We start from the raw sequence: 25,784 nt of genomic DNA on the forward strand, positions 1-25,784 counted from the left end.
CTGTGAAATCTCCAGTGGGGCTCCCAGTGAGATACAGGGGCCAGAGTGAACAGTTTGCCACGTTCCTAGCCCAGTGTGAGTTATACATTCAAGTGCGCAGAGCTGAGTTCCTGACGGATGATGCGAAGGTGGCGTTCATCATCAGTTTATTGGAAGGGGAAGCGGCAAAATGGGCCACCCCGTATTTGATTTGCAACGACCAGATATTGCGCCAATTTGACGCTTTCAAGAATGCAATGGGAGACATGTTCCGAGACCCTCAGAGGAAGGAGACGGTGGCTCGCCAGTTAGGAACCCTGAGACAAGGGAAGGGGTCTGTAGGACAATACACGAATGCCTTTCGAGTTTTGTCTCAGGAGACGGAGTACAATGACCCAGCCTTGATGTACTTCTACAGAAATGGACTGAGTCCCGAAGTGTTGGATGAACTGGCGCGTGCCACACACCCCGACTCACTGAGGGGTTTGATTCAACTGCGTTTGCAGATAGACAGCCGCTTAGAAGGAAGAAAGTTGGAGCGAAGAATGGAGCCTTCTCGAAGTCAGGTTGCTGCTCCGTTGCCTCGCGCACGCCCCGCGCCCAATCCTGGCATCCCTACTGTCATGGGAGAGGAGCCCATGCAGATTGGGGGGGCTAGACCGAGATTGACAGAGGTGGAGAGGGAAAGATGCCGAAGGGAAGGACTGTGTCTATATTGCAGAAAGTCGGGACACCTTGCAAGAAATTGTGCAGCCAAGTCCGGAAGACCCCAGCTGCCGGAAAACTTCAAATCCCAGCTCTCGTAGAGGCTAGAGAGTTGGGGGAAGTTACAAACAATGAGCCTCCGTTACAACCCCTTCCCTCCCAAGGAGCCCTTCTGTTGCCCATTTGCATCACCCTACCCTCAGGCGCGAGTTTCTCAGCCAAGGCGATGATCGACAGTGGAGCATCCTCCTGTTTCATAGATCGAGAGTTGGCACTACACCACACTATTCCCACAAGAGAACTGGACCAGCCATTGGCGGTAGAAACTAGAGATGGCCGGCCACTGAAGTCTGGGGGGGTGACTCGGGTGACTGAGTCAGTGGAGGTGAAGGTCCCAGGGCATCGAGAAGATCTGTCATTCTATGTGGCGTCCTTGCCGCGTTTTCTGGTGGTGCTGGGTATGCCTTGGCTGGTTAGGCACAACCCCATGATCTTTTGGGATGAAGCTTTGGTGGTATTTACCTCCAAGTACTGCCATCAACATTGCCAGCCTGAAGGGGAGCCACAGGTGTTGGCAGGGACTTCTCCCCCAGGGGAGATGACCTTACCTGCCAAGTATGAGAGTTTTCGGGATGTGTTCGATAAAAAGGAAGTGGAACAACTCCTTCCAATCATCCCTATGATTGTGCCATCCATTTAGTGCCTGGAGCACGCATCCCCGCCGGGCGGATTTATTCCTTATCTGAACCAGAGTTGGCAGCATTAAGGGATTTTCTGGACGCTAATTTGAAGAAAGGCTTCATTCGCCCTTCACAGTCCCCAGCTGGTGCACCCCTGCTGTTTGTGAAGAAAAAGGGGGGGAACTCCATCCCTGTAATGATTATCGAGCCCTAAATCAGCTCACCATCCCTAATAGCTACCCATTGCCGCTCATTAGAGAAATGTTGGAAAGGTTGCGTGCCGCCAAAATTTTCACGAAACTGGACTTGAGAGGAGCTTACAACTTGGTGAGGATTAAGGCAGGTCATGAATGGAAAATGGCTTTTATTTTATATCAAAGTTTTTGGGTTATATGTGTATTTTATATGTTGTATTTTACTTGATTTTGTACGCCGCCTAGAGTGGCCGCTGACACGGCCAGATAGGCGGCCTAGAAATAAAATTTATTATTATTATTATTATTTTAAGACCCGTTACGGTCAATTTGAGTATTTAGTAATGCCCTATGGGCTGTCGGGAGCACCTGGAGTCTTCAAAATTTCATGAATGACATATTCCGGGACTTTGTGGACCGTTTCATGATAGTCTATCTGGATGATATTTTGATTTACTCAAATACTCTTGAAGAACACGACTCACACGTGCGTACCGTGCTACAGAAGTTACGCGAACACCATCTTTACGCGAAGCTGGAAAAGTGTGGGTTTGACCTAACAACGTTGGACTTTCTGGGATATAGGATCTCTCCAGCAGGAATAGAAATGGACCCAGAAAAAGTTTGTTGTGTGCTCATGTGGCAACCCCCCAAGACCAAGAAGGACTTGCAACACTTCTTGGGCTTTGCAAATTACTACCGTCATTTCATAGCCAGCTACTCCCATCAGACCGCACCGCTCACGGATTGCCTGAAGGGCTCAGGGCCTTTCCAATGGACAGAAGCTGCACAAGAGGTTTTGAAAGCCTGAAGAGAAGGTTTGCTACCGAACCCATTCTACAGCATGCTGACCCGGCGCTCCCTTTTGTGGTAGAGTCTGATGCGTCAGACGTAGCGCTCGGAGCGGTTTTGTTACAACTGAGCCAAAAAAGGGGAGAACTGATGCCTTGTGCCTACTTTTCCCGAAAGTTAACAGACTCTGAGCAAAACTACACTGTGTGGGAAAAGGAGCTGTTAGCCATTAGAGATGCTTTTGAAGCCTGGAGACACCATCTGGAAGGAGCGCAGCATGAAATTGAGGTGCGCATGGAGCATCGTAACCTGGAGAGTCTTCACACCGCCCGAAAACTCAATCAGAGAGGCAAGTGCGCTGGGCTCAGTTCTTCGCGCGGTTCCATTTCAAAATCCATTACATCTCCCAAGCACAGAATAAGCGGGCTGATGCCCTTTCAAGGAAGCCAGAATTTCTAAGGAATCCCACCCCAAGACCTTTACAGTACATAATCCCTCCCGAGCAGGGAGTAGTAGGAGCCTGCCAAGACTCTTGGGAAGCTGAGGTGTGGGAAGCACAGCAACAGGACCCTTTCGTGCAGGAGCAGCGGGTCGAAGAGAGCGCGTTACCCCAGGCAGAGCAGAAAGACCTTATATGGAAGGATGGCATACTGCACCATCAGGAAGCTGTTTATGTGCCCCCCGGAGAACTGCGAGTGAGGGTATTATGCCAGTGCCATGACGCCCCCACAGCAGGCCACTTTGGGATTTTTAAGACCATTCAAGCTGTCACTCGGGAGTTCTGGTGGCCCAAGGTGAAGAAGGACGTAGAGCATTACGTTCGCTCTTGCCCGACTTGCATGAGGGCGAAACATGCCACTGGGAAGCCGCTGGGGCTACTGGAACCCCTCCCTTCTCCCGGAGGACCTTGGCAAATGATTACTATGGATTTTATAACAGACCTTCCACCCTCGCAGGGGAAAACCACAGTTTTGGTGGTCGTTGATGCCTTCTCCAAAATGGCTCACTTCATTCCGTGCACGGGGCTCCCAAGTGCTCAAGACACGGCCAAGTTGTACGTGCAACATGTGTATCGGCTGCACGGTCTGCCAGACAGCCTGGTTTCTGATCGGGGTACACAATTCACTTCACGTTTCTGGCAAGCGTTGTGGAAGTTACTGCAAAGTGAGCTGAGGATGTCCTCTGCCCATCATCCCCAAACGGACGGGCAGTCCGAGAGGGTCAACGCAGTGTTGCAACAATATTTACATTGTTTTGTGGGGTATCAGCAGGACAATTGGATGTCTTACCTACATTTAGCAGAATTTGCCTATAATAATGCTGTGCATTCGCACACACAGCAGACTCCCTTCTTCACCAATTTTGGATATCACCCCCGAGCCTTCCCTGCCCCAAAAGACAGCCTCTCAGTCCCTGCCGCTGAGGATTACTTGCAGGAACTGCACGCTATGCAACAGCTACTCCAAGAGCAACTAGAACAGGCCAAAGCGGATTACAAACGCACAGCGGACCAGCATCGGAGGGAGGGAAACCTCATATGAGTGGGAGACCAGGTTTGGATCTCTACACATTTTCTAGCTATGCCTGGTCGATGTCGTAAACTGCAGGATCGGCGTATAGGACCCTTTGAGGTGGAGGCCCAGATTAACCCCATGGTCTAGACTGAAATTGCCATCCACCTTTAAGATGCACCCAGTCTTTCACAGGGCATTGTTGACAAAGGATGCTGGCCCCGACCCTACCGTTGTTGGTAGAGGGGGAGGAGGAATACAAAGTAGAACAGATTTTGGACTCAAGAAAACGCCGAGGGCGACTTTAGTAACTGATTCAGTGGAAAGGGTACGATCCAACTGAACGTTCCTGGGAATCAGAAGAGAATGTGCACGCTCCGATTTTGGTGAGAGAATTCCACGAGGCTTATCCAGAGAAACCTAGACCTCAGGGGTGGGAAGGGTTAAGGTATGGAGGGGGGGATGATGTTGTGAGGCAGTCAACTCAGAAGGAACAGGAAAGGGGGAGGCATGAGTTTCAAGCACCTCCACAGTCAGAAGGAGCAGAGTTGGAGATTGCTGTGTCTGAGCGGGATAGTGGAGGAGGGGAACAGCCTGCTCTTCAGCCAGTTCCCATGAGTAACGCTCTCTCAGAGGAGCAGAGCGCGCCACCCCCCATCGGTGCACAGGACCAGTGGGAGGAAGCGTCAGAGTTAGAGACAGCTCCTCCTTTCCCAAGCAGTTCCCATGAGGAATCCAGTGTGGCACCACCCTTTGACCTTGAGCCTGTTGCTCGAGAGCAGGTGTGTTCTGATGAGCCATTGGAGGCACGCCCCCTGTCCCCCTGTTCCCGTCACCGTGACAAACGGACAGGGCAGAGACAGGAATTATGAAGAAGTCAGTGATTACGTTCGAAAACATTTCCTATATAAGCCAGCCGCTTACAGTGGGGGGTCGTTGCGTCAACTTCCTTCACACGTTGCAGAGCATGTCTAAAGTATAGTTAGGGATTTTACTGAGTTAGTGTACGTTTTTATTTATTTATTTATTTATTTATTTCGTTCAATTTATATACCGCCCATAGCAAAATAGCTCTCAGGGCGGTGAACAAGCAAGAGTAAAATACAATACATCATAATGATAAAATCACAAAAACATATACAAGACACAAATAGGAAAACAGAACATCACTAAACTAAAGACAAAATACATTAAAAAGATTGAAAAGTAGAGAATTAAAATAGTTAAAATGCCTGGGAGCATAAAAATGCCTGGCGCCGAAAAGATAGTAATGTAGGCGCCAGGCGACCTCTTCAGGGAGGCTATTCCACAGTTTGGGGGCCACCACAGAAAAGGCCCTAGATCTAGTAATCACCCTCCGGGCTTCATGATGGGCTGGTACCCGGAGGAGGGCCTTAGATGCAGAATGAAGTTAGCGGGTATGTTCATAGCGAGACAGGCGTTCCACAAGGTATTGCGGTCCCGCGCCGTGTAAGGCTTTATAGGTCAAAACCTGCACCTTGAATCTCGCCCGGAAACAAATAGGTAGCCAGTGTAGATGAGCCAGAACAGGAGTTATGTGCGAAGACCGACTGGTCCTCATCAATAGTCTAGCTGCCGCGTTCTGCACTAGCTGAAGCTTCCGGACTGTTTTCAAGGGCAGCCCTACGTAGAGTGCATTACAGCAATCCAATCTCGAAGTTACCAGAGCATGAACAACTGAGGTGAGGTCGTCACCATCCAGATAGGGGCGTAGTTGGGCTACCAAACGGAGATGGTAAAACGCATTCCGTGCCACCGAGGCCACTTGAGCCTCAAGAGACAAGGAAGGGTCAAAAAGAACCCCCAAACTACGAACCTGTTATTTCAGGGGGAGTGTAACCCCATCCAGAACAGGATGAACATCCACCATCTGAGCATGGAAGGCGTTCACCAACAGTGTCTCGGTCTTGTCTGGATTGAGTCTCAGTTTATTAGCTCTCATCCAGTCCATTATCGCGGTCAGGCAACGGTTCAGCACGTCAACAGACTCACCTGAAGAAGATGAAAAGGAGAAATAGAGCTGCGTGTCATCAGCATATTGACAGCAACGCACTCCAAAACTCCTTATGACCTCACCCAGAGTCTTCATATAGATGTTAAAGAGCATGGGGGACAAAACCGAACCCTGAGGGACTCCACAATGGAGAGTCCAGGGCATCGAGTGATGTTCCCCAAGCACTACCTTCTGGCGACGATCCACGAAGTAGGAGCGGAACCACTGCCATGCAGTACCCCCAACTCCCGCGAGTCTCCCCAGAAGGATACCATGGTCGATGGTATCAAACGCCGCTGAGAGATCAAGGAGAATCAACAGAGTCACACTCCCCCTGTCTTGCTCCCGACAAAGGTCATCATACAGGGCAACCAAGGCTGTTTCGGTGCTATGAAGCGCAATGCCTTTGATGTATCTATTACTCTAATAAAATGAGATTTATTTGCACACACGCACCAGCCTCATTCTTTCGGCTCTGGATGGGACAAACCCCGAGGTCTCTCTCCTGGTCGGTCACCGCCAGTTCAGACCCCATGAGCGTATATGTGAAATTCAGATTTTTTGCTCCAATAGGCATAATTTTACACTTGTTTATATTGAATTGCATTTGTCATTTTTCCGCCCATTCACTTCCGCCCAAAGCTTTCATGCTAACACCTCTCTTCCAAGTTTCAGTCCCCCCTCCCCGGAAAGTAGAAGTAGCAGTTAGTTGCTGCCGCACTCTGGAAATCCCAGAACAACAGCAATCACCCACAAGGAGCAGCAGCCATGGAGTCTGAAAAGAAAGTCAGTCCAGGAGGAAGAGGGGATCCCCAGGGAAAGCCCAAACAACACCCCTATCCTTAACAAGGAGGGCTCATGGAAGCCACCCCAATTTCCAATTTCCAAACAGACCCACAGTGCACACTCAGGCCCTGACATACAGATTCCGTCAAGGGGGTGAGGGAATGACAAGGCCAACACCAACACCCAATTCCCAGACCTCAGTACGTTCCAGAAACCAGCTGTAAAGTGGAACCCATTGAATAGAATGGCATGCAATGCCTGAAAACCGCCGTAAAAGTGGAACAAGTGCCATATGAGTGGGGCTTTAGTCTAATTGCATCTAACTGAGACCGCTGTAAAGCGAAAAGCTGTAAAGCGGGGCCCTACTGTACTGTGTGAAGAGGAATTGCTTTGCAGGGGATCTGGCACCTTGGCCACCAAGGACACACAGAGAGAGGTATGGGATCACAAGCCGCTGTGATGCTTCTGCAACCGTTGTCCTCATTGTCATGCTGCTATCGGATTGCTTTCCTACAGCAGCAGCCACACCTCAACTGGATGCAATCCAGGAAGAAGAGCCGCACCCACTGAGAGGGAAGTGACAGCAGAAGCCGCCTCAAACAACCAGCCTTCTTGTGTCATGAGCCATGGTAGCAGGGGGTGGACTGGCAAGCAGGAGGGGGGCAAGGAGGACTTGGATTGGGATGTTCCAGTCAGGGAAGGACCCAGCAAGGGAAGCGACAATGAAGTGGTCCCCACTCCAGACATTGACGGGTCACCTCCAGCAGTCCCAGACCACCAGACCTGCCTGTTACTCCTCTGCCTGACAAGGCGTCTCTCCCAGTGCCCACACTGCCAGCAGAGAGCCCTCCCTCTGCAGAGGGAGAGGACGGGACATAGACCAAGGTCCCACCTTTGCACCACTCCAGGAGGCAAATGCAGCAGGAGATTCAACTATCCCAACTCAGGAGGAATCTGTGCTTACGTGCATGCACCCAACAGTGTCTCGGGGTACACGCAAGCAGGGAGCCCATCCAGCCCTACTTGAGCTGGGCACGGAGGAAAGGTTAGTTGCTGAGTCGATGTCTTATTGCCACCAAGATGCGTCTAGTTAGCTAGAGAGGGATGCTGAATTCTGAGTAAGGGCTCGTTCACACAGCGACTTACTGTGAGATTGGTGCTACTTGCATCCCCGTTTAATTTGCATGATTCACATGACGTTGCAGGCAATCAGCAGCTATCACAGTTTTCCCATATCAACCCAATCCAATTCTAATGTGAAAAGGAAAGGAAAAACCATCTCAGCTTCGTTGTGCTCCTCCGTGTAGGTGCTTTGCCTCGATGTTTTTTAGTGGGCGGGCTCTCTTATGCCCCATCACCAGCTCCCTCTCTTTCTGCTGCCTGCAAAAGCTGCTGCAGCTGCTGCCTACTTTGCCTTTCCCTCACTCCCCCCTCTATTCAGTTTCATACAGTTTTGTGTCAATTGCACCCCCACTCTCTTCAGGCATGCAGTTAACAAGAAACAATGAAACTAACAAAAAAAACCCTCCCCTTTTCCATTAGCAACATCAATACTCCAGAGGAAGTAAACATGTAAACTTAGGGGTGGGGCCACAAGGAAACAGCAATACTAAACCTTTCTAGAGGAATGTCTACTTGTGTGAAAGGAAAATAGCGGATTTGAAGGTAGAAAGTGTGAACCTTGCAAGTCTATCATGATGGCAAAAGCTGCGTCTTTACTGTGAAGTTCAGCTCCCATGTGAATGAGCCCTACATCGTTGGTAGATTCATGAAGCGCACTGAACTGAAACTTTCTCTTACTTCAGTAAAAGAAAAAACTACAGCTGTGTCAGAGTCTGAGTTCTTCAAGTTCGGGCAGAACATCCTGCTCTGCTCATTCTGCCTGTCCTTTGCTTTCCAGGAGCCGCCTCCCTTACCTCAACAGAAGGAGCCCTAATTGACTAGCAGGGTCCAACACAGGGGGTGCCCCTGTTGAGCTTGCGACCACTCCAGGGGTGCTCGCTCCACCCCCATGGCAGGGGGAGAAACACAATTGGCAGGTGCCCCAACAGCATTCAGGAAACTCACCCCCTGCTCTCCTCACAGTTGCTGCAACACCCCCCACACTGCACCAGGGTGCTGTTGTTCCCACTGTGCTCCCACTAGGGATGCAGGAGAAATTCAGTTCAGTCTGCATTTAAAGCTGAATCGATCCAAGTCACACTTTCTGAAACAATCTGAGGACAAAAACACAGCCTGCCTTCCAAGTTCACACTTATTCGAATATTGCGATGCAGTTCGCCAACCAACCAATGTTTACAGAAGTGCAAATGTAAGGAGAAAGTGCATAAAAATGAATACATTACTGGAAATAACATACAAAAATGCATTCTATGCAGAGAAATTGCTTGCAAAAATGTGTATATGAGTCAAAACTGCCTACAAAAATGTGTTTATTAGGAAAAATTCACACTAAAATGCTGGAAGACTTTTTTTATAAAATCACAAATTGCTGCAGAACTGTGGAAAACTGAATTTAAGTTTGAAGAAATTGCCATCCACAAGGCTATGGATGCTGCAGCCACCATGAAGGTCTCTCATATGGAGAGGCAACCAAGACCACCACCGCCCCTTGACGGAGAGAAATCTTGTCTGAAAATGTGTTCAATAAAGATCAAACTTTTGCAATTATCAACTCTGTCTCCCTTTTAGTCATGGGTTGAAACAGCTGGGGAGCTCACATACCCACCACTACGGGCTGCTTGGCAGGACTCTCGAACTCTGCCTCTGGACCACAACTCCCAGAAACCCTCGCTGCAGGACAGTCACTACCAGCAAGGGCGAGAGAGGGGCTGTCCAGACAGTGAACCAAAAAAGCAACACAGACTCTGGACAAATAGCCATCCATTACCTGGGGCACCAAGCAGCAGTAGTAGCAGCCTGTGAAAAGGTGACAGTGACCCAACACTACAGGTGACCCCAGGGTCTGGGGGGGAGGTGTGTTGGACCCACAGGATGGGGGAAGGATCTGGCAGATCACCTTGAGGAGGGATGCCACACAGAGGCAACGAGTGTCATCCTCACCATGGAGGAGTGGGGGGCACCAAAAGGCATCCAGTGGCTCCTTGGAACAGGTGGGGGGCCCACCTCACGGCCCAAAGAACTCCCTGGCAATGCAATAATGGGTGGACATCCCATGAGGGTCCTCACCACCGGAGTTGGGGAAGAAGGTCATTCACGTGATGCTTGACCCTGTCAAACCCACTTCTCCTGTCATCGTCTCCCCCTCCTGCTCCACGTGTTGCCTTTCCTGTCCTGGCTGTCCCCTCCCACCCTAGGGTCCCCTTCCCCTTTCTATTGTGCCCCTTGAAGGTTGCAGCCCATCCGGTGACAACACCAAGGGGCACAGCAGTGGTGGTGACGGTGGTGGCAAGACAAGTGAAAGTCTGGAGGTGTCTGCTGGTTGCCCTTTTTTTTCTCCTTTCCCTGGGCCCAGGACATGCAGGTCAGGCCTGATGATGATGGGGGCAAAAATGATGGTGGGAGACAGAAAGAATGAGCAGGATTTGGTGGTAGCACATCTGTCCATGTGCCTGAGCCCCTACCCCCTCGCCCTGCTCAGCCCCTGCCTCAGAAGGTGACAGTGTTGTGGGCTCGAGTAGAGAAAGGGCACAGCAAAGCTGGTTATCTCCAGCAACAGTCTGCCACTACCTCAACCAAGGTGCTGTGCATGCACCGCAAATTTATTTATTTTCTTGCCTTCATATCCCATCTTTCTTTCCTCAAGGAACTCCTGGTGACATACATGTGGTTCCTGACCATACCCAGATCCGCTTAGCTTCAGCAAGGTGGTAGCCTCATGTGCCTTCAGATCATACCTTGGGGATGGGGAGGTGGCTGCACAGCTGCAGGTGATGTGAATGTCTTTGAGGGGTTTCTAGGGCACAGTGGTTGGGGATGTCACTAGAGTGTCCTCCAGATCCATCAAGACATGGCTATGGTGGCTACGGGGTATCAGGAGGGTGAGGATTCTGAAGTAGAAGGGAAAGGGAATGCAAGGCCAGTCCAGATGTGCTCTCAGTTGAACCTGCAGGGCCAGTGCTCTCCTGGTCTGACAATGTGGGATCGCCATCCTCTGACTAAGAGGACTCTGCTTACTGTAGATGGCTGGGAGCTGTTGAGCCCTTTAAGTAGAGCAGCATCTTACAGCACAGCTGGTGCTAACAATTAGGTTGCATCTGCATCTGCATCTGCTGCTGCTGCTACTACTACTACTACTACTACTACTACTACTACTACTACTACTGTTCCTACTACTCTATAAGGGGTCTGTTTCAGCTTGTTTCTTGCTGGAGCAACCGTGTTCCCTAGAGTCCTGTAACTAGCCTGGACCTCCCCTTATCTTACACCCCTGTTGGGCCTTACTGCACTGCAGAACAGTGATCTCTTGGTGGCTTTTGATACCATTGACGATGGTATCCTTCTGGGCCAACTTGGTGAGATGGGTATTGGAGGCATTGTTTTACAGTGGTTCTGATCCTATCTCCAGGGTTGTTTTCAGAGAATAGCATTGGGTGATTGTCTTTTGGCCCCCTGGCAGTTGTGCTGTGGGGTGCTGAAGGGTACCAACTTGTCCCCCAAGCTGTTTAACATCTATATGAAGCCCTTGGGAGCAGTCCTCAGGAGATTTGGGGCAAGGTATCAGCAGTATGCTGGTGATACCCAGCTCTATTTCTCTGTAACATCTGAATCAGGAGAGGCTGTGCAAGCCCTTGACCGCTGCCTGGACTCAGTGGTGGGCTGGATGAGAACCAGTAAACTGAATCTGAATCCTAGCAAGACGAAGGTGCTGTGGGTTGGTGGTTCCCTGGTTCAGATAATTGGTCAATTGCCTACTTTGGATGGGGTTGTACTCCCTCTGAAAGAGTAGGTCCGTAGTCTGGGGATGCTCCTGGATCCATCTTTGTCACTAGAGGCCCAGGTGACCTCAGTGGCTAGGAGTGCCTTTTACCAACTTCGGCTGGTAAGACAGCTGTGGTCGTTTCTGAACTGGGATAGCCTGACCACTGTTGTCTATGTACTGGTAATCTCCAGGCTGGATTACTTTAATGCACTCTATGTGGGACTGCCCTTGAGGATGGTCTGGAAGCTGCAGCTGGTGCAAAATGTGGTGGTGCAACTGCTTTCAACAATCCTTTTAAGCAGAGACCTTATCCCAGTCTGTGTCTGTGTTGGAATTGCTTTTTAATATATTTTTAAAGCTTTTTTTTAAAAAAAGATTTTTTAAAGATGTTTTGTTTTAATATATTTTAATGTCTGTTTTTATGAAGTTTTAGAGTGTTTTTAGTGTTTTTGTTTGCTGCCCTGGACTTCTATTGGGAAGAAGGGTGGGATATAAAATAAATAAATAATAACAGAAAGAGCTTCTCGCTGTAAGTGGTGGCTGATGTAGGTGACTTTTTCCCCATTGATGGAGGTAGCTGATGGTGGCAGGGAACATGGCCACATCACTTTGTCCTTCTGTCTCTTTTTCTGCTCTTTTAGATGTGGCAACCATTTTATGTTATGCCACACCCTCATGGCAGCCATTTTTTGACTGGCATTCATGGCACTTTCTCAAAATTTGAAACCTGTCCACTGGTCCAAAAATGTTGGTGATCCTTTCCATAGGGTATTTCCCCCCAAACAATATCTGTATGTTTTCAAATTTTGGAGATCCCCCTAAGTTTTCTGATACCTCACTCTTGTGTGCGGATGGTACCATTTTGTCAGTTTCTATCTGGACATAGCTGGAATTGGGGTGCAGCCTCAGGGAATCTGCCCCAGTTGTTCTCTGGGGGCTCTTTTACCTCTTTGCCTTCTCTGATGGCAAGCTTGTAAACAAAGGAAATATTAAACAATTCCAGAGGGGTTGCTGTGTTAATCTGTTATAGCAAATACAACAAACAGCCTTGTCGCACCATAAAGGCTCTCACAAATTTATGACTTCTTTTGTGGATAACAGTTCTCTTTGTTAGATGCAATATTATTAGGCAGCTCAAAGTCTCCAGTCCTTTTTCATCCAAAGGAAACTGCAATCCTAAGCACACTTAGCTCGGAGTTACGTCCACTGGAGCACAGTGGAACTATTCTGGAACTTTTCCCCACTTGGGTAAGTTGTTGTTATTGTTGTTGTTGTTGTTGTTGCTGTTGTTGTTGTTATATAATAATAATAATAATATAATAATAATAAACTATTCTGGAACTTTTCTTCACTTGGGTAAGTTGGAAGTGTGTAGCTGTATTAGGATGATATACATATTGCTATGCTCACCCCACTTTTCTAACTGGTGAGAAATTCTAGGGATGTCATTTGGTTTCTTCTGAAGGTAGTTGCTGGAGGTTTTTCTGTGTTCTTTAATATTTGTGTTTAAGTGACAATATACAGGTTGAACATAGATGGAGAGACAGCTTAAATATTAGGCAGCCCAAGTCCACTGGTCTCATGTCAAATATATATGGAGAGAACCAGCATCCTAAGAAGCTTACAAAAAAACAAAATCAGCTCTCTGTCTTGCTGACCTCGTTTGCACGTCATGTTAAACCATAGTTAATGGTTCCCTTTAATGTGCCAAGCTTGACTGCTTTGATCTTTCCTACTCCTGCTGGGAGGAAACAAACCACAAACTAGGGATGTTCTGTAGCCAAGGTTTTTTCTTGACTTGCTGATTGCAGTTTGCTGGCATGAAACAAACCAGGATCTCTGGTTTGGATGTAATGTTAAACCAGCAATTGTTTCCTTTGCCCAGAATAGCCCAGGAAGCTGTGTTTGAATCATGATAATCCATTAACTATCAGGACATGGAAACTGGACCACTGTGCCTTTGAGCCCCTTCAGGCAACCCATTTATTGAGCATTCATCCTTATTTCCTTGCACAAAGCTTATGCTGAGGTTACATTATATCCAGTCATTACACTGAATATTCATTCTGATTAATTTGCAGGGCAGTTGTACAACAATGAGAACTCATCCTTCGTTCACTCTGATTTGTTTGAAGGGTGTTTACATGTCTTATTATTAGTCTTTCATTCATCCCACATTTTTAATGCATTTCCCCATTGTTTTCCAAATGGAAAAAGTTGGCATTGTTTTTCCAAAGTAAAGCGTCTTTGTTGCATAGAGTCCCTTAATCAACTTGAAAGGTAAAAACCAAAATTCCCTGGTATGTATCTGAATCACTCAAAATACTGACAGTCTGTAAGCACCCTCCCTCAGTTTCATTCCGTTTGCAATCTAGTGTTCATTTTGATGACTCAGGGCCAGCATTTTCAAGGGCCAGCATTTTCAAGAAAAGAAGAAACTAAGTTTAGGAGGCCTAGAGGAGTTACATGCCTTGCTGAAGCTTATTAGTAAAATATGTGCTGGGAAGCTGTTGTGTGATGGCTAGCTTGGAATGCAGATATGGGTGGAGAAATTAATGTGCCGGGTGCATAAGAAATGATGGGCATGCATAAGTTAGAAGATGGACCAATGGAAAGGTGGCAGGATGGCATTAGGGGGCCAATTAGAATGTGCCATGAATTTTTGCTTGCAATGTATAAAAGTGTAGCACCCCCATAAGGGGTGTGCTTGTTTTGCGAGTTATCGCCTTACACCTCTTCTGGCCAGAATGAAATAAAGTTTGTTGGACCCTTCAACCTGGGTGTGGCCATTTGGCTGTACTGCGCACCGGGCAACTAACCCATTTGGGAGACAACAGTTTCTGGCACCCCAGATGGGACGTGACTGAAACAATATACAGCTTTGCCCGGTTCAGCCCTCCAACTTCAGAAGCGACATGGATTGAACCAAGGCCGAGGCACCACGGTGATTTCACTGATGGTCAAGTTCCCTCCAGGCTGTGGACGAAGCCGGTGGGTGGCACATCGGTGCAATGCTTGAAGGGCCAATAACTTAGGGGAACGGGACAGGGAAAAGATTGCCTGGTAAGTAATATTTACATTGTTTCTCCCCTGGGAAAAGTGAAAGGAAAATATAGTGGGGAAAGTAACAAGTGTCTGTAAAAATCCTACTGCGTAGACGCTGTGGGTGGCAAGACCGGGTTCGAGTCCCGTGAGGCCCCCTTAGCCCACACAGGTTGGGAGCCGAGCAGAGGTCGACACTATGGGTACAGGCCAGTCTAAGCCCCCTTCTTGCTCTCCTTTGGGATGCATCCTTGCTAATTGGTCTAAGTTTGGAGGGGATCCCCTGACAAAAAAGAAATTGATCATGTTTTGCAATAAGTGGTGGCCCCAATATACCCTCGAGGATGGAGAAACATGGCCTGAAAATGGATCCCTACAATATAACAGTATACTGCAGTCATCGTTATTTTGCCGGCGTGAAGGAAAATGGGGGGAAATACCTTATGTGGAGTGTTTTTTTTAAAAGTTTTTTATTGATTTTATAGTAATTTAACATGAATAATATAATGATACAAAAATACATCAATTTAACATTAATACCCTCCCCCTCCCCCCACTTTAGAGCCAATTCCTGCTTTGATTCGGTTTATGTGCTATGTTATGGAAAGTATATTGGTAAGTATTGGTATATAGGTGATTATTGTAGTGAGTAAAAATTAAATACAATATTATCATGAGATGGTTTAAAATTGTAGGAGTATTATTATTTGTTTAGGAAAACCAGATAGTTTTTGCAGATGAAGAAAGCTGGGTATGTAGGTCTCGTTGTGAGGTGTATTCCATATAGTTCCACCATACTGACGTAAACAATTCCGGTTTTGCTGCACCTCTTAGAAATCGAAGATGTAGCGTGATTTTGTCTAGTATAGCTATCATCCATATTTTGTTGAACCAGATCTGCAGGTTAAGTCCATCTTGATTTTTCCAGTGTTGTAATATTGTTAGTCTTGCTGCTATGAGTAGTTTACATAGCAGATGTTTTGATTTTAATGTTTTGTTTTCATCTTTGAATAAAGATAATAAAAATAGTTCCGGTGTTAAGTGTATTTTTTCTTTCGTAATGTTGTGAAGTTCGGTATGTACTGAAGTCCAAAATTTTTTGATCTGTGGGCAGCTCCACCATAGATGGAAGTATGTTCCTTTCTGATTGCATCCTCTCCAACATAAGGGGGATGTTGATGAAGATATATGAGAGAGTTGTACTGGTGTATAATACCATCTGTGAATTGTTTTCAGCATGGTTTCTTTATGTGCTGCAGAAATTGTTTTGTTGTGTTTAGAATGAAAAATTGAAGACCATTCAGATGTTTCTAGTTGATATCCCAGATCTTTTTCCCATTGGTTTTTCAGACCTGTTAGTTTTCCCATATCAATTTCTAGTAATATTTTATATAGATTAGAGACTATTCCTTTACCAGAGCGACCACTATCCAGTAATATTTTTGTGTGTGTGTGATATTTTTAGTAGCGTATGTTTTGATTTGAGGGTCCTTTAAGATAGTTTGTAATTGGTATGTATGTAACCAATCTAAGTTCCAAGATGGAATATCAATTTTTAGTTGTTGAATAGTGATTGGGTTACCTTGTGGAAAAAAATCCCTCAATCTAAAATAATTTTTCTCCTCTCCTATTTCTATATATTTTTTCAAGAAATCGTCTCCTGCTTTCGGGTAAACAGGTAAGGGAGTTAAAGGGGAGTATATTGAAGATAATTTTAATTGCCATTGTTTCCAGATGGAGAATGTGGATTTTGTATATGGATTATTAATAGTTTTAATCCATTTGTGGTTGACTGGTAAGAAAGGTAGATTCCAAATCTTGCCTTTCGATAACATATTTTCTTCTAGTCTAATCCAAGATTTGTTTGATGAAGCTAAGTTGGCGAAGTTGAAATGCTATGTAATATAAATGTAAATTCGGAAGACCCCAACCTCCAGAATTTGTATGTGTGTAAAAGGATGTCATTGCTAGTCTTGGTCTTTTATTTTGAAAGATGAAGTTATTTATCATGGTTTGCCATTTGCGAATAGTAGTATGTGTGATAAGAATAGGGAGTACTTGAAATAAATAAAGAAATCTGGGGACTATTTTCATGCGAACGGTCGCTATTCGGCCTAGTATGGTTATATTGAGTTTTTTGCATTTATTGAGATCTAGTTTCATTTTTCGTATTAAAGGGTAATAATTAATATAAAACAGTTTTGATGTATTTTTGGGAATCAAAACCGCCAGGTATCTAAAAGCAGAGTTACATATATTAATTCCCAATATTTTGCGGGTGATCAATTGGTCTTGAGGGCCAACATGAAAAAACATTATAGAGGATTTGTTGAAATTTATTTTAAGACCAGATATTTCTGTAAATGTTTCAAGCATCAGTTTAAGTGTTGAGGCTGATTGTGATGGGTTTCCTAACATTAATGTCATGTCATCTGCATATAAATTGAATAGATGTTCTTCATCAGTTTTATTAATTTTATAACCCTGTATTTGAGCATGTGAGCGTAATTTCATGGCTAGAGGTTCCAGAGCCAGAGCAAATAGTAAAGGAGAAAGAGGACATCCTTGCTTCGTTCCTCTTTGTATTATTATGGGGTCAGAATCCAAATTATTAGTGCGAATTACTGCAGTAGTGATGTCATATAATCGGTTAATCATTTTTAGTATCCTATTTCCTAATTTATATTTATCTAGTACTTTAATTAGGTAGTTCCAGTTTAAACAATCAAAGGCTTTGTATATATCTAAGGATAAAATACCTAATGGTTTTTTGTTTGTTTTGGCGTGATATATGATGTTAAGCAGTCTTCTGATGGGGTCAGATATATGTCTTCCTTTAATGAATCCTATTTGATCTACATGAACAAGATCAGTTATCATTGAATTGATTCTGTTTGCTAATATAGAAGTAAATAATTTTTGATCTTGGTTAAGAAGATTTATTGGGCGATAGGATTCCACTTTTGATTTATCTTTATTTGGTTTAGGTATAACTATTATACGGGATGTTTTCCAGGTTTCTGGGATAATTCCACCTGACCAGATATAATTAAATAATTGTGTGAGGTGTCGGGTTAATGTGTCTTTGAAGATTTTATAAAATGTGCTATTAAAGCCATCTGGTCCAGGTGCCTTATTGTGTTTGAGGTGTTTGATTGCCATAGAAACCTCTTCTATTGTTATATCTTGGTTTAGAAGTGTTTTTTGAGCATCTGAAGGAGTGGGTGGGGAAAAGTCAAGGAGAAAATTGTGAAGTTCCTCTGTTTTGATAGGTGTGGTATTATATAGTTAATTATAAAAATCCATGAAGCATTTATTGATTTCTTTAATATCAGAGGTCATGTTCTCTTGATGTGAAATTGTTGTAATTGTAGTGGCTGTATATTGTGATTTTAGAGCATGAGCTAGTAATCTGGAATGTTTATTTCCCCATTCATAGTATTTTTGTTTAGTATACCAGAGTGATTTAGCTATTTTCGTAGAATCTATAGCTTCTAATTCTTTTTTTTCTGTTGTAGTTCTCCTAATGCAGTGTCTGAATTATTTTGTTTATGTTGAGATTCTAGTTTGTCCACTTCTTTTAATAATTGGGTTTTAATTGGGTCGGTGTGACGTTTCTTTTTGGCCATTTCATTTATACAGTGACCTCTCATTGTTGCTTTCATTGCGTCCCATAATATGTTCATCATAATGTCAGGGGTAGTGTTGAATTCAAAATATTCTTTTAATTTTTCTTGTAGTGTGTTAGTGACTGATCGATCAGTAACAAGGGAAGAATCAAATCTCCATATTGAGTTGTGTGGAGTGTATTTTAGGGTGTTTAAATGTACTCCTACTGCAGCATGATCTGATACCAATCTGGGGTATATTTCTGCTTTGGTGATATTAGTGAGGAGTGTTGAAGATACTAGGATGTAGTCTAGTCTCGAGAAAGTTTTAAATCTGGGTGATTGATATGTGTAATCTTTGATATTAGTATTTATGTGGTGCCATGCATCTATTAACCCGTGTTTTTGTAGTAGAGATTGCATGGGAGATAACGTTTTTGCAAGCGATTTTGGTAGTTGTATGCTTTTGTCTAGTATAGGGTCACTGCTCATGTTTAAATCCCTGCCTATAAGAACTTCACCTGTGGCGAATTTCTGAAGTTTTTTGAGTGTTTTAGATAGAAAATTTAGCTGATTAGTATTAGGAGAGTAAATTGAAGCTAGAGTGTAATTACGATTTTGTAATAGTCCTGAGAGGAATATATATCTGCCCTCTGGGTCTATGTGTTGTTTTTGAATCTGAAAATCTAATGTTTTAGCAAAAACAATTCCTACTCCTCTTCAGTGATTTCCTCCTGTAGCTAAGAATTGCTTACCAAAATATTTATGTGGAAGAATATGATAGTTAGGTTTTGGTTTATATATTTCTTGAAGAAATATAATTGAGGGTTGTTGACTTTTGATATAGTCTGAAACTCTCTGTCTTTTGATTACGTCTCCCATGCCCCTCACATTTAGAGTTAATATTTTAAGTTCAGCCATTAGAGATAAGTACATTGATTGTTTTGATCACCTCAATATCCTTTATCTTTGTACCATTTCCATCTTAACATTTCTGTGTTTAACCATATATTATAACTTATATTGAATGTGTAGCTCTGAGAACCCCAAGTAAAACATAACTTTCCCCCCAACATGTAACCCCCGTACCTGACTAATAGAAGACAGAGTAAACTTACTCTGCTTACAGGTGTTGTCATTGACAGCCCTGTATTAGTCGGTCGAATTTCTGAGGTTTATTACCTCTGAGAAGAATAAAATAGTATAAATTTGAATAGTAGCAAATAGATAAAACTTTTAACTATATAGCTCATTATGTTTCTGCCAACCCTGGCCTGTGATAAATTGCACCAACTTAGCCTTTGTGCGTATTAGAAATTTGTGATTTAGTCCTTGAGAAATCTGTTTGTATGTTGATTCTTGTAGTGTTCCATCCGTGAATGTTCATTTTTTTTCCTTGTAGATGTGGATCTCAGTGCTCTTTGTGTAGTCATTGAGTTGCTGACTGTGTCCACTCTTGGACGTCTTCTGCGTCTCATGGTATGAGGGAAGGATTTCCAATTGTCGCAGTCCAGTAACATATTGAACAGCTCATCTGATTCTGTTTCTTCTTCGTCCCACGGAGAGTTGATGTTGAATAGTGCCAGTAAATTTAGCATGTCTTTTTTAGTTGATACTTTATGTTGAATGCTATCAATTTCTGTTATTAGCGCAAATGGGAAGCCCCACCAATATTCAATGCCTTCTTTTCTTAGTAGTTCTGTAGCAGGGCGAAATGCTTTACATTTTTGCAGTGTTGCAGTGCTCAGGTCCTGTAGAAATAAGACGGGGCTGCCTTCGAATTCGATTTGATTTTTTGAATGTGCAATTTTAAGCAGTTCTTCTTTTTTTGCAAAATTATAAAATGCAATTATAATGTCTCTAGGAGGGGCATTATTTTTTGGGCGAGGACCCAGGCTTCTGTGTGCGCATTCTATGTCTGATGCAATAATGCCTGCTTCTGGCATGGTTGCTGACCACCAAGATATTAAAGCCTGAATAATATTTTTATTATCAGTCCATTCCTTAATCCCACGCACTCTTAAGTTCCGGCGACGACTTCAATTTTCCTGGTCATCGACGCGGGTTAATATTTCTTTTTGATTGAGAATAATGTGTTTGATCACCTCTGTGTGTTGAGTGCCTACATCTAAGGCCTCATCTGCAGTTTTAGCAATGTCAGCCATTTTGGTCGCCAAGGATGAGATTTTTTCATCTAAGATTTTAAAGCTATCGTCCCATTGTTGAAATAGTGAACTTTGTGAGGAGGCAATTTGCGTAGAGAGGAGGCTTGTAGCTGGGTCTTGCTCTGAGTCAGGGATTAAGGGCTGCATTAACTCAGTTTTTGATGATGTTGATGTTTTTGCCGCCATTTTAAGGTTTTCAGGTTGCTTTGATTCACGATGTGTCCAGCGAGAGGTTGTTTTGTCAAGATAAGAAGTACTGCTGTTGATCTAACTCTGCAGGAGATATTCCTGGTTCCGTCAGATATTTTTAAGAGGAGTTTTGGAGTTTGTGTCAAGGCTTTTTTCGAAGAAAAGGCTGCAGGGTTAGCAGAGCTCACAGCTTACCCTGTTGCTCCGATGGTCGCCACCTAGCGGATCCCCCATGTGGAGTGTTTTATGAGTTTGTTTAGAAATAAGGAAATTCAAAAATCTTGCAGAATAGGCATTGGAAGTGTGATGGTTGTGGCAGGAAAAAAAGAGGTTAAGAAAGTTTATCCTGAGGACAAGAGGAAGAAATACAGCTCATGGTTGCTCAAAAGGAATGCGCTGCTTGTTTTGATTTGACTCCCTCCACTCCCCCTTTTTGTGTGAGCCAGGCGTCATCACTGGGTTTAAGGGGGGGGAGTTGTTAGCTAGCACCCCTGAGAAAGATCTGGCAGCCACCCCTCAGGATGGCTCCTAGAGAATCTTCGGAAGATACGGAAATTAGCAGAATGTGCCCAGGAGCTGAGTGGCCCAGTAGCCAGCCGCACTTGCTCAAAAGACTGAGAGCATCCAGTGCTTCAGGCCCCTTTAAGACAAGCTTTGGGAGGAGGGGGGGCGAGCCCTCATTTATGTTCCTTTCTCCACCGCGGATCTCTTAAACTGGAAACAATCGATGGGTCCCTACCCGGAGAATCCAGAGGAATTGCACTAACTTATGTCTACCATTTGTCTTACTCATAAACCAAGTTGGTCAGATATACAGGCATTATTGAATTCCTTTGTAACTCCAGAGGAAAAGAGAATGATTGTGGCTAAAGCTGGGGAGGAGGCACAATGACGGCACCCTCAAGAGGAGGTGGAGGAATATTGTCCGGAGAAAGAGCCACCGTGGGATCCAAATGTGAGGGTTGAAAGACAGAGGCTGGAGGAATATAGAGAGTTAATTTTAGAAGAAATTCGAAGTGCAGTTCTGAAGCAGAAAAACTTGGCTAAGCTGTATGAACTACGTCAGGGACCAGAGGAGGATCCTTCCTCATTTTATGGGAGGTTGTGTACAACAGCAAGACAGTATACTGATTTAAATCCAGAAGAGGAGGGTAATCAAAGACTGTTTAACACCTTGTTTATTGGGCAGGGTACCTCTGACATTAGACGGAAGTTGCAAAAGGTGGACGGGGCTGGGGCTATGTCAGTTGATTGAGATTGCTTACAAAGTATACACAAACAGAGACCAGGTGAAGAAAAAAGAGGAAAAAGAGAAAATGAGAACAAAGGCGTCTTTACTGGCAGTAGCTTTGGTAGAACAGGGAGGGGTAAGAGGATGAGGTCACACCCGGATGAGAGGAAGAGGAAGAGGTGCCAGTGTGGGATGTGGCAGGGGCCAAGGGGACCCCCAGTTGGGCCCAAATCAATGTGCATTCTGCAAAAAAGAGGGCCATTGGCGCCAGGAATGCCCACAAAGGAAAGAGTTGGAAAGCTTACAAATACAGGGGGAGGAATCCTTGATAATGTTGGAGGAGTCGGATCAAGAATGACGGGGACCAGGGGTTGAGGATATTCCTGTCTCCCCCGAAGAACCCCTGGTTAAAATGACAATAGGAGGGGAGGCAATGGACTTTCTGGTAGACAGTGGAGCAACTCATTCAGTTGTTACAAGTTGCAAAGACCCATTAAGTAAATTTAAAGTTCCTGTTGTTGGGGCAATGGGCAGAAGAGCCTTGAAGACTCTCATCCAGCCAATGGAATGCAAGATTGGGGAAAGACAAGTTTCTCACCAGTTTCTATATATGCCTGAATGCCCTATCCCCTTAATGGGTAGAGACCTGCTGTGTAAACTGAGAGCCCAGATCACTTTTACCGAAGACCGAATTACTATGAAAATCCCTGTGGAGGAGTCATGGCAAATGCCTTTATGCCTATTATTGGAACCAGGAAGCCCTGAAGAAGTGCCTTCTGCAGTGTTGGGTGCTGTTATGCCATGGGTGTGGTTCAAAGAGAGCCCTGGCCGAGCGAAGTGGGCAGTCCCAGTAAAGGTGGAACTTAAGGCAGGGGTGACACACCCAAGGGTGCCACATTATCCCATCAGACTCGAGGCACGCAGGGGATTGGTGCCACTTATTGAGAGGTTTTTAAAGTATGGACTTATAAAGCCTTGCATTTCAAGTTTTAATACCCCAATCTTACCAGTGAAAAAGCCCCACAGTGATGAGTTTTGTTTTGTCCAAGATTTGAGGCAGGTGAACCGGATTACAGTCACAATTCACCCCACAGTGCCTAACCCCTATACCCTACTATCTACCTTGCCAGCCAAAGATTCCTGGTTCTCTGTAATTGACTTAAAGGACGCCCTTTTCTGCATATCCTTAGCAGAAGAAAGCCAGCCAATATTTGCCTTTGAGTGGGAAGACCCAGAGACTGGAACGAAAACTCAGCTGACTTGGAGAGTCCTGCCCCAAGGGTTCAAAAACAGCCCCACCCTTTTTGGCACAGCCTTGAGCGAAGATCTGAGTAAATGGGAAAGGGGGAATGAAGTCACCTTGCTGGAGTATGTGGATGACTTGCTCTTGAGCGCCCCCTATCGAAATATCTGTCAGGAAGCAACCATAAGTTTGCTTAATTTTCTGGGCCAAGCAGGCTACTGAGTGTCACAGAGAAAAGCCCAGGTTGTGATGGAAAAAGTCTGGTATTTGGGTTTCGATATCTCCCAAGGACAGAGAGCTTTGGAACCTGAGAGGAAGGAAGCTATATGCCGAATAGCAGCCCCAAAAACTAAGAATCAGCTGAGAGGATTTTTGGGCATGGCAGGATTTTGTCGAGTATGGATACTAGTTTTTGGACTTATGGCCAGACCCCTGTATCAGGCTACAAAGGGCCCTGAAGTAGTTCTGGAGTGGACCGCACAGTTCAGGAAAAGCTTTGATGACATCAAGAGGGCTTTGATGACGGCTCCAGCCCTAGGACTGCCGGATTTGGAAAAACAATTTGATCTGTTCATACATGAGAGACAAGGAGTAACAAGTGGAGTATTGACTCAGCCATTTGGTACACAGCGACGTCCAATGGCATATTTTTCCAAGCAGTTGGATCAGACCAGCAAGGGATGGCCAGCATGTCTAAGAGCAGTAGCAGCAACAGCTTTGCTGGTGGAAGAGGCAAAGAAGCTGACTTTGGGACAATCTATGACTGTTTACACTCCGCATTCAGTTCTGACGGTGATGGATGCTAAGGGAGGGTCATGGCTTTCAGCCAGTTGATTGACAAAGTATCAGGCCCTGCTTCTCAACCAAGGGGATGTGAAGTTGGCTACAACAAATGTGTTTAACCCTGCTACTCTGATGCCTATAGAACAGGAAGAAGGACTTGATTGCATTGATTGCATTGCAATGATTGCATTGCTACAATTGAAAGCGTTTATTAGAGCAGACCAGACCTGAAGGATCAACCTCTAGCAAATGCAGACCTGGAACTGTACACAGATGGAAGCAGTTTTATTGAGAACAGAGTGCGAAAGGCTGGTTATGCAGTGGTTACTTTATGGACTGTGCTGGAGGCTAAAGCCTTGCCGAGCAATACATCAGCCCAGAAGGCAGAACTGATTGCCCTCACTAAAGCCTTGGATCTTGCAAAAGGACAAAGGGTTAATATTTATACAGACTCAAAATACATTTTTGGAGTGTTGCAGACCCATGGAGCTATATGGAAAGAGAGGGGTTTGTTAACCTCTGCAGGTAGTCCAATAAAGTATGGAATGGAGATTTTTAAGCTTCTGGAAGCAGTAAATGACCCTACAGAAGTGGCAGTAATGCATTGTCATGCCCACCAGAAGGGAGATCAGGATTTGGTGAAAGGAAATTGGAGAGCAGATGCTGCAGCTAAGAAAGCAGCTCGGGGAGAGCCAGCAAAGCAGATGGCTCTTGTCCCACAAGTGACGTTACCATCAGAAACTCCAAAATATACTGAGAAAGAAGAAACATTGGCATCTAGATTAGGAGCTAAAGAGAAAGTTGATGGATGGTGGAGGGTCCCTACTGGACAGATAGTAGTACCAAAGACCATTCTAGTCCATTTGATTAATCAGTACCATAATGACACTCACATGGGAGCTGATGCAATGACTCAGAATTTACAGAGGATCTTGGTAGGACCTAAAATGTGAACTTTGGCAGAGCAAGCTTCTTGTAGGTGTCTGACATGCTGTCAGAATAATCCAAAGATACAGCCTAAGCCTCTACCGGGGACAGGACAACATGGAACATCAGCTGGAGAATACTGGCAAGTAGATTTTTCAGAATTACCAAAATTTCAACGGTATAAGTACCTATTGGTATTCGTGGACACCTTGACAGGATGGCCAGAAGCTTTTCCTTGTAGAACTAACCAAGCCAGAGAAGTAGTCAAATGGATGATGAAGGAAATAATTCCCAGATTTGGAGTGCCAGAAGGACTCACCTCAGACTGAGGACCTCATTTTGTAGCAGGAGTTACAACCTCTCTAGCTAAAGCTTTGGGACTGATATGGGATTTACACACGTCATGGAGACCCCAATCCAGCGGGCAAGTGGAAAAGAATCAAACTCTGAAAAGACAATTGGCAAAGATTTGTCAGGAAGGGAATTTGAAGTGGCCAGATGCATTGCCTTTAGCATTGTTGAGAGTTAGGGTGTCACCAAGGGCTAGGTTAGGAGTTAGCCCATTTGAGCTTTTATATGGCAAACCATATCCAAGGAATCCAGTGGTGACGCAGGGTACCCAAATGCATGTAACAGGGGGGTTGTGGGTACAGCAGTATTTGCCTTCTCTGTCTGCTGTGTTATCTTCTCTCCACAGATACGTTCAAGACCGTTTGCCGTTGCCATTGGAGGCACCAGTCCATTCCTTTCAGCTGGGAGACCAGGTGTATATCAGGACATGGAAAGACGAGCCATTAAAGCCAAAGTGGAGGGGACCAGTGACGGTTTTACTCACCACTTACTCAGCGGTGAAGGTACAAGGTGTCAAGCAATGGATCCACTACACCCGAGTGAAGGCAGCCCCACCTGAACGAGAAGGACCCCCTGAGAGTGACGCACCAGAAGCCGTCACAAAAGGACAGCGGTGGACAGTAGAGCCTGTGGAGGACTTAAAGTTCCTGTTTAAAAAGCAAGCATGAGCCGAAGGTCTCAGTATGTTGTCTTTTTGGGACT

The 25,784-nt window shown here is 45.1% G+C and overlaps 1 pseudogene; it reads left to right on the forward strand.

The window, feature by feature from the left end:
- Positions 1-910: 910 nt before the first annotated feature.
- On the forward strand, positions 911-25,750 carry LOC133370007 (uncharacterized; annotated as a pseudogene).
- Positions 25,751-25,784: the final 34 nt, after the last annotated feature.

This window comes from Rhineura floridana, chromosome 14 (genome assembly GCF_030035675.1).
Source record: "Rhineura floridana isolate rRhiFlo1 chromosome 14, rRhiFlo1.hap2, whole genome shotgun sequence".
NCBI classification, from domain to species: domain Eukaryota; kingdom Metazoa; phylum Chordata; class Lepidosauria; order Squamata; family Rhineuridae; genus Rhineura; species Rhineura floridana.